Source organism: Lithobates pipiens, unplaced genomic scaffold (assembly GCF_037356315.1).
Source record: "Lithobates pipiens isolate NorthernLeopardFrog02 unplaced genomic scaffold, aLitPip1_a1.2 Scaffold_8, whole genome shotgun sequence".
NCBI classification, from domain to species: domain Eukaryota; kingdom Metazoa; phylum Chordata; class Amphibia; order Anura; family Ranidae; genus Lithobates; species Lithobates pipiens.
In genome coordinates this window covers 475,929,863-475,945,336 of record NW_027507903.1, presented here as the reverse complement: position 1 = coordinate 475,945,336, position 15,474 = coordinate 475,929,863, and the positions used below count along the sequence as shown (strand labels likewise).

General features: G+C 44.9%; 1 pseudogene; it reads right to left on the bottom strand.

Moving 5' to 3' along the window:
* Window positions 1-421: 421 nt before the first annotated feature.
* On the bottom strand, window positions 422-528 carry LOC143964651 (U2 spliceosomal RNA; annotated as a pseudogene).
* Between the last annotated feature and the right edge of the window lie 14,946 nt (window positions 529-15,474).

Below are 15,474 nucleotides of genomic sequence, written 5' to 3'. Positions count from 1 at the left end.
GGACTGCCACTCCAGGGTCACATGCACCACGGGCTTCTTTGGGGCCGGTCCTCAGCCAGAACAGTGCAACCTCCGTCCCTGCCAGATAGTGAGCCCTTCTGCTTTTTCTGGGAGAACTGTGGATGCCAAATGCTAGCCTTTCGATGCTAGCCTTCCAGGCCCCCATCATACAAGTGGATTTGCATGGCAACACTCTGGCCAGTCCAAAGGTCAGGATGACAGCTCTTCCAACGGGACAGGACCACACCAATCCTAGACAAAAGGCCGGGATGACCCAGCCTCCGGCCAGACCACTACAGCACCCATCCTCACCTGGGGCACACTGCTGACTCTCTCGGACTCGACCGAGCACCAGCTCCAATACCGGAGAGCGCTCAGGTTCGGCCCCTGCCAATACAAGCCGTCCAGGTACCATTGTGCCAGAGGATTTGCATAGCCTTCCCTGAATAGGAGCAGCACAGCGCCTGCTCTGGCAACTGAGAAGAACAGATATTACACTTGATCTTAGCCAAAAGACCAAGAAGCGATAAAAGGAGCAGTTGCTGTACCACAACGCATGGACAAACTGTTGCATCCAGTACTGCTGCAGTTCCAGGTAACTCAATACAAATAAGCTAACCTCAGGGTAACAAAATACACCAGCAATTATTAAAAACACTATTGAAGTTAAAACCAGTTGCACCCTGAAAACCATCTTTACCACCTATGTGTTTCACCCTCAAATGCATTTCTGTGAAATATAGGAAATTTTGCTCAATCCTGTTGCCCGGTACTGGCCCCATTTTAGTTTTGGAGATCTTTTTGTGTGTTTTTGTTGCTTTGAAGATGCAAATTGCTAGGAATATCGCTGGCTGATGTGAAATAATCTTATTTTTATATTGTCAAAATGAAGGTTTGTTGTCACCATTTACCATTTCCCGCTACTTGGAAAGCGCCGTTTTGGTTTACATTATGCATGAGGCGCAGAACTAAAGGGAAAAAAAAACTCAGCTGTCAAGTCGGAAAGATGAACGCGATTTGCCATGAATTGCTTTAATTTTGTGAATACGCTGAATTACTTGGAATCTTGTGAGCAGGTGGTCTGATTAAGTCGGCTACTGTTCAGGATAAAGAAGCGCTAATCTCCATGGAGGTAGGTGACGGCACAGCTGTTGCCATTCCTGGGGGTGGGTGGCATCTTGTGGAATGCACGAAAAACAGCCGCCCATGAAGAAGGCACGCTGTGACCCCAGAGATGGCAGCCTCACCATGCAATGACTTTCACCATTCTTTTAGAAATCGTTTGCAGAAAACACAAATTGCTTTTTTGTGGAGTTTTTGGCTTCATGACCCCTTAAAATAGAACTATGGGGTCAAATGGTCGAAATAAAACTATCTATGTATCTATGCAGCTCAAAAAACATAAAGTGGATTTCCTGCCTAACCATAGCTATTAAAAATGTTTCCACCCCTTCTGCTACTTATCCTGCCTACACCTGGGGTGTACATACAGGGGTCACAGAGGTCACCATTGTGACCCAGCCCCATGCTCCAGGGGACCCCCGTGGCACCCTGTGTGCCTTGATAGGTGGGTGGTGGGGGCAGTGGCATTTAGAGGAACCGACCCCTCCATATAGTGGCTGAAGGAGAGAAATGGTGGGCATTGGCTCCTTCAAATGCTGCTCCTGCCGCCTCCCTATCACTGTGCTGCTGCCCCAGGCCCCTGTGTGCTTCCCTGGCCCCCTGCAGCGCTGCCAGCTTTCCCCCTCCCATCAGCTGCTGTGGGAGATCTGTCAGGATGGAAAGCAGGGAAGGATGACCAGTAAAGGTGTCATTTACCAGTCCCTTCTTTGTCTTAATGAATAGAGCCAGCCAGTGATCTGTACTAATTTATTTTTTTAATTAATAGCTGAAAACATTCAGTTGTGTAAATGCACACATATTAATGGACCTTCTGGTATGCACTGACATATGTTGCAATACTGCAGCCCATTCGTAATGAATGGGCTGCCAACACATCAAAACAAATTAAAAATCTGCATGACCATTTTTTACAAAAGCAGCACACCACAATGTACAGTATATGCATTGTGGTGCACTGCGGTGCATTGTGCTGTACAATGCATTGAGTTGCTATTCACAATGAACAGCATCACAATGCACCACACAAAGCAGGTGCATTTGCATGCGTTGTAACAACGTGCGTTTCAGTGAAATTTCAGTACAGGAGAGGAGCCTGTACAACTGTGCATGTCTGAAGGAAGGCTGGAGTTCAAATTTAAAGAGGTTGTAAACTTCAGACATGAAATATGAACAAGACATATCCCTCTATAGCAGGTATGTTCAAAGTCCAGCCCATGGGCCAATTGTTCCCTTTTAATATGGCCCCACTGTTAATTTGGATATATATCTTTTGTGGTCCCCAACGAATACCTGAGCACCGCTCAGGACTAAGGAACAGCTTGGGCGTGTTCACAACTCCTCGTGCCCAAGCCCTCTGGGAAGCTGATAGCGCACAGTCCTAATTACAGACATTGAGACATTTTCCGGTCTGCAGCTGTAGAGATCGGGAAATGTCTCAATGCCTGTGATTGGTGCTGCGCCCCCTCAGCTTTCTGGCAGGCTCGGACACGTGGAGTTGTGAACACCCCCAAGCTCTTCCTTAGTTATTAGTGGAGCTCGGGGATTCATTGGAGCCACAAAAAATATATATCCAAATAACACACCCGAGCTCATCGTTAGTCCTGAGCGGCGCTTGGGCATTCGTTGGGGGCCACAAAAGAGATATATCCAAATAATACGCCCGTGCTCATCTTCAGTCCTGAGCAGCGCTCGGGGATTCATTGAGTCCACTGAAAATATATATCCAAATAACACACCTGAGCTCATCCTTAGTCCTGAGCGGTGCATTGGGATTCGTTGGGGGCCACAAAAGAGCTATATCCAAATAACACGCCCAAGCTTATCCTTAGTCCTGAGTGGCGCTTGGGCATGAATTGGGGGCCACAAAAGAGATATATCCAAATATCATGCCCAAGCTCATCCTTAGCCCTGAGCAGCGATCGGGGATTCATTGGGGCCACAAAAAAATATATCCAAATAACACGCCCAAGCTCTTCCTTAGTGCTGAGGGGCGTTTGAGGATTCGTTGGGGGCCACAAAAGAGCTATATCCAAATAACACGTCCAGGCTCATCCTTAGTCCTGAGCGGCACTTGGGGATTTGTTGGGGGCCACAAAAGAGATATATCCAAATAACACGCCCAAGCTCATCCTTAGTCCTGAGCGGCGCTCTGGGATTTATTGGGCCACAAAAAATATATATCCAAATAACATGCCCGAGCTCATCCTTAGACTCTTCACCACACACAGCATTGTGCAGGTAAGTTTTTTTTCAAGTGAGATGAATACATTGTAAAATCTCAGTTAATGTCAGTTGGTCTAAATCAGTTATAAATATATTTTCACACATGTATACTTGGTGTTTTGTTCCTGCTCATATTTTTTTTTACTTAAAAGTTGACAGACAACCTTTATTACCAATAATATGTAATGTACTTTACAATGTTCCTGACATATATTTCAGCTTCCTGGATTTTTTTTCATTTGGCCTTCAGATATGAAAGGCTTTAGCCTTTCACCTGTTTAGATATGTCATCCATGTGTCGAAATGAAAAGTATGCTGTTTGCAATAAACTTTTCATAAAATATTTAATTCACATTTAATTGTAATGGTTCAAAGAATGATCGGTCCTCATGCATGTTCACTTCATCAAATCTGGCCCTCTTTGAAAAACGTTTGGACACCTCTACTCTATAGTGTGTAATTGTCTCAAATAAGAGCACAAAGTGTAATTTCTATCTGCTGTTTTGTTCTTCAGGGTCGGTGCAAGGATTTTTGACTACACAGGCGAAGGTGCATTTTAGTGCCCCACCGCCCACATATATGGCATACACTTTATTTGTTTTCCATTAAGCTATAGTGGTTCTAGTGTTTAGAGTGTATGTTTTTAACTTACAGAAAAAAAATAACACCAAAATGGTCAGAGATTGCATACATGGCACATGGGATGGTCAGAGATTGCATACATGGCACACGGGACGATCAGAGATTGCATAAATGCCACATGGACGGTCAGAGATTGCATAATTGGCACACGGGACAATCAGAGATTGCATACATTGCACAAGGGCAGGACTGGTACAATCCTACCCAATGATCACCCCAAAGAAAATGTTGTGTCTGTCAGAAACACGGATATAGGTGTGACACCCGCTATTATTGTTCCTCCTGTGCTGTCCAACCTGGTCTTTGCATCAGTGAATGTTTTGAATAGTACCATACACTAGTGGAGTATTAGCATAGGGTACAGCACTGCACAGACTAGGACACACTTTCACAGGGTCTCCAAAGATGCCATTGCATTTTAAGAGACCCGAACCTGGAACCGAATCGTTACAGTTAGAGCCGGTTCACACAGGGGTGACAGGACATCCAGGACGACTTTGTGAGGCAACTTGGAGATGACTTGAACACGACTTAGACACGACCTGGGGCGACTTACAACACGACTTTAAGTCGCCCCAGGCAAGACGACTTTTGCCGTGGCCAATCAGAGCATGAGCATTTATGAAAAATATTTGGTGTGGGTTCCCCCTCCGAGAGCATACCAGGCCCTTAGGTCTGGTATGGATTCTAAGGGGAACCCCCTACGCCGAAAAAACGGCGTGGGGGCCCCCCCCAGATCCATACCAGACCCTTATCAGAGCACACTACCCGGCCGGCCAGGAAAGGGGGTGGGGATGAGCGAGCGCCCCCCCCCTCCTGAGCCATACCAGGCTGCGTGCCCTCAACATGGGGGGTGCCAAAGCACCTTGTCCCCATGTTGATGAGGACAAGGGCCTCTTCCCGACAACCCTGGCCGTTGGTTGTTGGGGTCTGCGGGCGGGGGGCTTATCGGAATCCGGGAGCCCCCTTTAATAAGGGGGCCCCAGGTCCCAGCCCCCTACCCTATGTGAATGAGTATGGGGTACAACGTACAGCTCTTTTGCTAGCGGAGGCCGGCTTTCTTCTTCGTCGCCGCCGCCCTCTTCTTCCGACTTCGGGGGTCTTGTCCCCCTCTTCGGTTCTTCTTGCCGGGCCACCGCTTCTTCTTCCAGCTCTTTTACTAGCGGTGGCCCGGTCTTCTGTCGCCACCCTCGCCATCGCCTTCCGTTCTTCTTCTTCTGGAGATGTTGACTCAATGCTCTCTCCGGCCGCAATGCCAGGGACGCGGTGCATGGCGACTTATATAGGGACAAGGGGCGGGGTCACTGGTTGATGTCACATGGTGACCCCGCCCCCTTACGATGTCACAGTCCCAATAAACGAAAAGTGAAAAACAAAAACAAAAAATATAAAATAAAATAAAAATGCCAAAAATAGTTGTCGTTTTATTGTTCTCTTTCTCTCTCTCTATTCTCTATTTAGTGTTCTGCTCTTTGTTTTTACTGTATTCTGTGCTTATTGCTTAACTGCAATGTTTTATTGTTACTATGTTTTGTCATATTTGTTTTTCAGGTATGTAATTCTTTTATACTTTACTGTTTACTGTGTTTTATTGTTAACCATTTTTTTGTTTTCAGGTACGCCATTCAGCTGCAGCACTGATTTTTTTACCTTGACAGCAAAAGCGTTTGCTCCGATATGTAAATAAGCAACTCCAGTGCTGTAGGACAGGGGTGTCCAAACTTTTTTCAAAGAGGGCCGGATTTCATGAAGTGAACATGCATGAGGGCCGACCATTTTGCCTGACTTTTTTTGAACCGTTAAAATGAAATGCAAATTAAATTTTTAACCAAAGTTTATTGCAAACGGCATACTTTTAATTTCGTCACATGGATGACAAATCTACACAGGTGTTAAATCACTCTGCCTTTCATATATGAAGGCCGGATGAAAAAAAAAAATCCAGGAAGCTGAAATATATGTCAGGAACATTCTAAAGTACATTAATAAAGGCTGTCTGTCAACTTTTAAGCTAAAAAAAAAATATGAACAGGAACATAAAACCAAGTGTCCATCTTGTGAAATATAGTCATAACTGATTTAGACCAACTGATACTAACTGAGATTTTACATTAATCTGAATTGAAAAAGAAAACTTGTCTGCATTAATGTGAAGGGTGAAACTGAGATCTGGACTGCAGCACATAGGTCAGGTCTGGGTCAAAGGCAGTGGTTTTGATGCGCAAAATGTCCCGCAGGTGAGAGTCACTTAGTCTTGTCCTCACGCGGTTCTTGTTAAAGTTCATAACAGAGAACGTCTTCTCACATATATATGTTGAGCCAAACAAGCTCAGCATTTTCTTAGCCAATGTTCGAATCTCTTGAAACCGGCTTTTATCCAGTTGGCGATAAAAGTTTACAAGAGAGAGTAGTTGGTGACGACTGCGTAACTCGCTGTCACAATGCAGCTCAATGAGCTCAAGCTGCAGCTGATCTGGAGCATCATCGGGGTCAACAGAGAATGGAGAGGAGAAAAGGCTGATCTCCTTTTCAATAGCTGCAAAATCCTGAAAGCGCCGTTTAAACTCCCCAGCCAGAGATGTGATGTCTGCTGCATATCTGCTCATTTGCGCACTGATATTGTCCTGTGGAAAACTGGTCATTATTTCCTGCAACGCTGAAAAATGTATCAGATTGGGTTGTGCTTGTGACAACTGCCTTATGAAAAGTTGCAGCTTTGTTCCAAAGGCTTTGAGGTGTGAATAAAGCTGGTTCACTGCTGCATCTTTCCCCTGAAGACTCGTGTTCAGGACATTCAGATGCTTGGTTATGTCAACTAGAAACCCCAAATCGGCCAGCCACATTGGATCAGATAGTTCTTGCATCGGTTGTCCCTTTGTTTCCAAGAATTCTCCAATTTCCTTTTTGAGAGAGTAGAAACGCTGCAGTGCAGACCCCCGACTGAGCCATCTTACATCGTTGTGATATAAAACATCTTCGTATTCAGCCTGGATGTCCAGTAGAAACTGTTTAAACTGGCGGTGGCACAGGGCTTTAGAGCGAATAAAATTAATAGTCTTCACCACCGGTTTCATAACATGGTCATATTTTAGATGTTTAGCACAAAGAACTTGTTGATGAATGATACAGTGGAGTTTAATAGCTTTGCCTCCTTCTTCAATCACCTTGTTACAGATTAGGGCTGCTAATCCACTTCTCTCACCAGCCATGGCAGGTGCCCCATCAGTAATAATCCCAGTAACTTTGTTCCAAGGCAAGTTCATGTCATTTATGGCGGAACTAACAGAAACAAACAAATCTTTTCCTCTTGTTTGGTCCGTAAGACTCTGGAGGTCAAGTAGCTCTTCAGTCACATTCATTTCATCGTCCACCCCTCTCATAAAAATCAGCAACTGAGCCGTGTCAGATAGGTCTGTGCTTTCATCACAGGCTATAGAAAAGAAATCAAAATCCGCTCCTTTGGATGTCAACTGTCTCTTAATATCTGATGAAATCTCTTCAATTCTCCGTGCTACAGTGTTACGAGCCAGGCAAATGTTGGCAAACTCTTGCTTCTTCTCTGGACAGATATTCTCCACCATTTTCATAACACATTCTTTGATGAAGTCACCCTCAGCAAAAGATCTGCAATTTTTAGCAATTAACGTTGCCACCTCATAGCTTGCCTTTGTGGCATTTTCATTTGACTCACGGGCTCTTGTGAAAAATCGCTGTTGCGACATTAAAACAGCTTCAAGTTGCTTCAACTTTTCACTGCGGTCGCGCCCTGTTAGCTTGTCATATGTGCTATGTCGCGACTGGTAGTGCCTCTTGACATTAAATTCCTTATAAACAGCCACAGTCTCTTGGCATATCAGACAAACACAGTGATTCCGTATTTCAGTGAAGAAATATTCCACTTTCCACTTGTCCTGGAAGCGGCGGCCCTCACTGTCAACTTTCCTTCTCTTGTTTACAGTCGCCATTTTATAAATTGACCAGAATGGGAAAATGATTATGTAAGCGCAGTGTCAGAGGTTTTGGTCTAAGCGTGTTTGTCCCATACACGAATACACCGCCCAGCAAGAATTCTGCTACCTTTTGCACCTGTGTGTGGGGAAGATGAGCTGTTATTTGGATATACGTATGTATTTAATTCTCTTTCTCTTTATTTCTCTCTTTCTCTTTATTTAATTCTCTTTTTCTTTATTTCTCTCGTTCTCTTTATTTCTCTCTCTCTTTCTCTTTAATTCTCTCTCTCTCTTTAATTCTCTCTCGCTTTAATTCTCTCTCTCTTTAATTCTCTCTCTCTTTAATTCTCTCTTTATTTCTCTCTCTCTTTATTTCTCTCTCTCTTTATTTCTCTCTCTCTTTAATTCTCTCTCTCTCTCTCTCTCTCTCTCTCTCTCTTTAATTCTCTTTATTTCTCTCACTAATTCTCTTTAATTCTCTTTATTCCTCTCTCTCTTTAATTCTCTCTCTCTTTAATATTCTCTCTCTTTAATATTCGCTCTCTTTAATATTCTCTCTTTAATTCTCTTTAAATATCTTTATCGGTAATTCTCTTTACCTTCTTTCTCCTCTCGTTCTGATTTCAGGCACCTGACAGCGCGCGGCGCCGCAGCCAATCCGCGCCGCCAATCCGCGCCGCCAATCACAGGCACTGAGAGATCTGCAGCTGCTGCAGGGACAGCTCAGTGTCTGCTATTGGCGGCGTGTGCTGTCAGCTTCCCGGAGGCCTTGGACCGCCCCCAGCATCTGATTGTCAGTGGGAGGCGGGGATGAGAGGCGGGGTGAGAGGCACTAGCAGCCAATCACCGCCACCAATCCCCGCCGGAATCACAGGCTCCGGACCTGCCGCACACGCCTCAGCTTGTCAGAGAGGCGCTCGGGGTGTGCGGAGCCAGGCGGGCCATAATGCAGGAGAAGCTGGGGGCAAGGTGGGGGCCATACAAAACCGGACCGCGGGCCGCAAATGGCCCGCGGGCCGGACTTTGGACATGACTGCTGTAGGAGGTGATTTCACCATCACAATAAAAAAAAAAAAAAGAGCATATATGCTGAAGCATGGGGACAGAGGTGGAGGGGTGATTTGCCCCTAACATTGGGGGTGGATTGCCCCTATGCTTCGTCACATATTTTTTTTACTCTTTTTTTTTGGAAGCATAGATTGTTGTTTTATTGAGTTAATGATTTATTGTTAACATTGTTTGCTTTTCAGGTACACCATTTAGCTGCAGCACTGATTTATGTATCTTGAAATTACACCCCAAAATACATTCTGCTGCTTCTCCTGAGTATGAGGATACCACATGTGTGGGACTTTTTGGCAGCCTAGCCGTGTAACGGGACCCCAAAAACCAAGCACCGCCTTCAGGCTTTCTAATGGCGTAAAATGGTGATTTCACTCCTCACTACCTATCACAGTTTCGGAGGCCCTGAAATGTCAAGATAGCACAACCCCCCCCCCCCCCCCAAATGACCCATTTAGTAAAGTAGACACCCCAAGCTATTTTCTGAGAGGCATGGTGATTTTTTTATTTTGGTATTTTGCAGCTCTCATTTGTTTTGGAAAATTAAGAAAGAAAGGGAAAATGCACATTTTTTATTTTTTCAATTTCAAAACGTTCTGACAAAAAGCGATATCTGCAAAATACTCAACATGCCTCTCAGCAAATAGTTTGGGGTGTCTATTTCATGGCCTCTGAAACTGTGATAGGTAGTGAGGAGTGAAATCAAGAATTTATGCCCTTAGAAAGCTTGACGGCGGTGATTGGTTTTCGAGGTCCTGTACACGGCTAGACTGCCAAAAGGTCCCACACATGTGCTTTCCCAATACTCAGGAGAAGCAGTAGAATGTATTTTGGGGTTTAATTTCACATATGCCCATGGCATGTTTGAGCAATATATCATTTATTGACTACTTTCTGAAAAAAATAAAATGATTGTAATTTTCCCAAAACTTGTGGCAAAATATAAAATTTTACATGTCCTCGACAAGCCTCTCAGCAAATTTCTTGGGGTGTCTACTTGCCAAAATGGTGTAATTTTGGGGGGTTTTGTACTACCCTGTCATTTTATCACCTCAAGAAATTATATAGGCAGTCATAGACTAAAACCTGCATAAATTACAGAAAATGTACCCCAGTTTGTAGACGCTATAACTTTTGCGCAAACCAATAAATATACGCTTCTTGAATTTTTTTTATTACCCGAGATATGTGGCTGAATGCTTTTTGGCCTAAATGTATGACTAAAATTGAGGTTATTGTATTTTTTTTATAGCAAAAATTTAAAAAAAAAAATTTTTTCAAAATTTTCGGTCTTTTATTCATTTATATTGCTAAAAATTGCAGAGGTGATCATATACCACCAAAAGAAATCTCTATTTGTGGGAAAAAAAGAACGCAAATTTTGCTTGGGTACAGCATCACATGACCGCACAATTACCAGTTAAAGTAGCGCAGTGCCAAATTGTAAAAAGTGCTCTGGTCCGGAAGGGGGTAAATCCTTCTGGGGCTGAAGTGGTTAAAGGACAAAATTAAACTGGCACCCAGAGCACCCCTTCAGCCTAGTAGCACCAAACTAAAGTTGTAAAGTTGTATTCAGGGGAACTAATGGAATCATTGGGGCTTTTCCAAACAGAATGCAGCATATGCATAGTTGCCAACATTGTAAAAAAATGTTTAGGGAGACTTTTTTGGCTGTAGGCAGAGTCACATTATAATTAGGGGGTGTGGCATGCGTTTGTAGGTGTGTCATAGAAAAACGAAAATGTGTCGCACTGAAAAATGGGTGTGGTTTACACAAAATAGTGTGTGTGGCTTAAATGGGCATGGCTCAAAGGGGGTGTGGTTAGGGTCTGAGGTGAATGAGGGATGGAGAGGGAAAGGGGGAAAGGGGGGGAGAGGGAGAGGGATGGAGGGACAGCAGCCCCAGATCCTACACCGCAATAGAAATATGTGTATTCCAGAGTTTAACAATCAGCAGATAAAGACACTCCAAGCACCTGGTGTTAGCGCTTCAATCACCATGGTTGTTATGGTGTCAGGATGATTGCAGCACATTATTTCTATTATTACATTGTAATATAAAATTAAATCATTTAACTCACCATAATGAAGAATCAGTGGGACCCCTGAGCGTGTCACCTGCCACCTGTCACCTGCCACGTCGCCTGCCACCAGCAGAGTCTGTCCTTGCATCAGGTGTTCCCAGCAGAGACCGTCCTTGCATCAGGTGCCCCCAGCAGAGTCTGTCCTTGCATCAGGTACCCCCAGCAGAGTCCCTCCTTGCATCAGTTGCCTCCAGCAGAGTCCCTCCTTGCATCAGGTGCCCCCAGCAGAGTCCGTTCTCGCATCAGGTGCCCCCAGCAGAGTCCCTCCTTGCATCATGTGCCCCCAGCAGAGTCCCTCCTAACATCAGCTGCCCCCAGCAGAGTCAACCTTACACCAGTGTCCCCAGCCTCAGTCCTTACATCAGTGTCCCCGGCAGAGCCATAGTTACCTCCCCGTACATAGTTACCCCCTCCCCCTGTACATAGTTACCCCTCTCCCCCTTGCTACCCCTGTACATAGTTACCTCCCCTGTACATAGTTACCCCCCTGTACATAGTTACCCCCGTGCATAGTTACCCCCCTGTACGTAGTAATCCCTTATGCATAGTTACTCCCCTGTGCATAGTTACCCCCTTGCATAGTTACCCCCCTGTACATAGTAACCCCCCTGTACATAGTAACCCCCTGTACATAGTTAACCCCCCAGTATATAGTTACTACCCACCCCCTGTACATTACAGTTACATCGCTGCTGGCCTGGGCTTTACTCCGACAAGAGCAGAGCAAACTCCATGAGTGGCACCGTGTGTTCAGTGGAGAGGGGAGGAGCTGATCCATGCTGCTAACTCCGGCTTCAGAAATGTGAAGAGAGAAGCTGATTCATTGGCTGCACGGATCAAGCCCCCTCCCCTCTCCACTAAACACAAGGGGAACCTAGTGGCGGTGCCGGTGGCCATTTTGTTGGAGCCAGCTGCTGCAGACCCAAACATTCCTGATTTCCCTGGACAAAAAAGGCAAAATCCCGAATCGGGGTGGCCTCCAATCGGGAGGAGGGTCCCAAAATTGGGATTGTCCTGGGAAAATCGGGACTGTTGGCAACTATGCATACGTGATTGTATACACAAACTGATCTTTGAGATTTGTTGAAGCCGATCAGAAACTGCTATTAACAAGTTCAACATGTGAGCGCCTTGGACTAATGCAGATCACCATTCCTGCTGAGCTACGCAATATTGATGATCAGCCTGCAAAATATCTGACTAGGCCGCTGAAAAAACAGCCAATTCTTCACGCCTACAGTGATGTGTTTTGAGGGCCCAATAGTCTCTGTTTCAGGAGAGGTTCCTGAAACAGAATGGTAGTAAGATCCTACCATTCAACCTGTACAATGTGCTGCACACAATGTGCCTATAGCTATTAAGCCACAGGTTAAATCTCAACTAGATAAATATGAAATTGAAGGACATCTAACTTCAGTATCAGAGCCTACAGATTGGATTACCAACATGATTGTTATCAGAAAGCCTGAGAAGATCACAATATGCATTGATCCCAAGTTTCTAAATATGGTCCTGAAACGGTCACACTACTTAATGCCAACACTTGATGATATTTTTCACAAACTACCCAAAGCATGTGTCTTCACACTTGTTGATGCTAGAGATGCCCATTTACAGCAAAAAGAAACCATGATGTCACATGCGATACCTACATTCCCATGGCAGATTATTAGTATGGAGTTATTCAACTATGCAGGCAAAGAATACTTGCTATTAGTCGATCATTATTCAGACTTCTGGGAAATAGACCTTCTTCCTGACTTATCCACTGAAGCTACAATTAAGAGGTGCAAGACTTACTTTGCATGTCATGGCCAACCAGATAAAGTGATCCCTGATAATGGCCCTCAGTTTGTAAGCCTACAATTCAGAAAACCTGCTACTGAATGGGATTTTGAGCATGTTACTTCCTCTTCACATCATCCACAGGCTTATGGCAAAGCTGAATCAGCTGTAAAGATTGCTAAAAAGGTATGCAAGAAAGTACAAAGTGATAGTAAAGACCCATTGAAGGCCGTTTTACTTTGGAGAAACACTCCACAAAGACTGATGTCAACGAGATTAAAGACCTCCTTACCAATAGCAAATAGGCTTTTTGAAGCCTCTGTCATACAAGGTGTCACAGAAAAGTTAAGACTTCAGAGACAAGCGTCAAAGGCACGATATGACACATCGGCCAGAGATTTGCCGCAATTGAATAGTGGGGAACTAATCTGTATGAAACCATTACCTGGAGATCAAACAGGCCGTTGGAGAATGGGTACTTGTCTGCAAAAGGTTGCACCACGTTCCTATCTTGTGGATGTTGAAGGAACTCTCTATCGCCGCAATCAAGTGGATTTGAGAGTTGCAGAGCAATCTGAATCATGGTATCCCATTGATAGATCAGACAGTATCAAAAGGATATATTCACCCATTGACAGTGAGGAATGTACAGAGGCAATGCCTCAATGGTAATGACAGTTCTAAAGAAGCAAGAATACCTGACAGCTGTCAAGAGCAGAGCATGCCAGTACATGATGAGGAGGAGCCCAGTAACTTCAGAGAGGGCTAAAGGAATCTTTGTACAAAGGCCAGTCTTCACCCATGGTGGTAGATGTTCAAAAGCACCTATGAGGCTTAACCTAAAGAATAGTTTGTGCTGTCTTTCTTACATCGCATGAAATAGCGATCCTCACCTTGAGAGCTGAAGAGAGGGGGGTGGTCTTTGAGTGTGTTGCAGTCTCGCTCTGTGCTGCAGCTGGCAAAGGAAGGAGTTCAGTAGGCAGGACTGTAGTAAGGGTATGGGAGCACATGAAGTAAAGAGCACCCGGCCAGGGCTGTGCTGCGTCGCCTCCTGTCAGTGTACAGAGCTGGACAGGGCCAGCTGCCGGCGTCAATATTATCAGGGAACCCTGGCTTTGGCTCCCCCCTCTTCTGATGTTCTCAGGCGGCCGCCTTGGCTGCCGTATGCTGGCGCCGGGCCTGATCAGCAGGAATCAGTTCTCACAAGTTTTCCTGACACCAAGATAAAAATGGTGACGGGGAGGAATCTCCACCTGATTGACAGCCTTAGCCCTGTTCGTGTGTGTGTGTGTGTGTGTGTGTGTGTGTGTGGGGGGGGGGGGTCCCTTCTCTCCACTCAGCTTTCAGAGCTCTTGTCACTAAGCTCTGCAGAGTGTAACTTTAGCTCTCCAACCCCTTTTTTCTGAATATGCACACAAGTTTGATAACTTCTGGACTTTGAACAGTTGTAGAGAAGAGAAGACTGCAGATAAACAGGTACAACTTATGCAGGAGCATTTGTTTCATCGCTATGTATCACCTGAGGCCCGTCACTTCACTGTGTATATGTAAAGGATTACAACCACTTTAAGGAAGACCTTTGACTTTGACCAGGCCCTTTTCGAGCCTCAGCACATGAAAACAAAATGAACTCGGACTTCTTTTCAAGAAACAACGCATATGTTTTCATGTATTAGGATGAATTGCACCACCCTGCCTTAGGCAGCCCATTCACAATGATCCTTAAAAGTTAAAAAATGTGGCTTACGCTGCATTCTTCACAGCACAGTGCACAGGACAATGTGCATTGAATAGGGCACATATGTTGTGGACATGCTATTCAAAATGAATGGCATCACAGTGCGCCAATGCACATAATGTGCATTACCATGTATTTTGGTCCCATGTGTTACCACAGTGTTGGTGGTGCGAATAGGGCCTACATGTGTTTCAGTGTGTTGGTTAATACCGTACATGAACATTTGGGTGCTATTCAGAATGAACACCAATGTACTACAACATCCCTTTAAAACATATTAACGTGTAATTGCGTACTTGTGCGTCCAGATATATGGTTGCATCTTAAGCAAGGATAAAAATAACAGCTCCACACTGATACACATACCAAGGACAATTCATCAGTGACACCTCCCCTATCCCTAACCTTACAGCCCCCGTTCTGTATTTTCCCTGGGGTCCTTCCCTGTGGTGTGGCTAAAGGTGGCCCGTTGGCCATTGCCAGGACAGGGGGACCTTTTTCTTTTTTATTCCCTCATTCCCTACATTTGTCTAGTCCAAATGTAGGCGCCAGTAGCAGTTGTGGTGTTCGGTGTACAGGGAGGGGCCCTCTGTTTTGATATCTGCTGATCGGAGCCTCGGAATTATTTACTAAGATAATGACAGGCTTCATTGTTATGGCTGAATTATAGTCATTAAACTATCTTTGGAGATTTTGTAATAAATGACAAGCGAGCTCAGACCGTCTGCCAGACACGGCGAGCTGCAATAATCACAGTTTGTGTCATTAGCATTATTTGACCAGCCAATATGTATTTCTAAGTCCTAGAATGAAAGTGGCTTGTCCTTTTACCCTGTGCTTTATGTCCTACCCGCTGTCCGATCAGCAG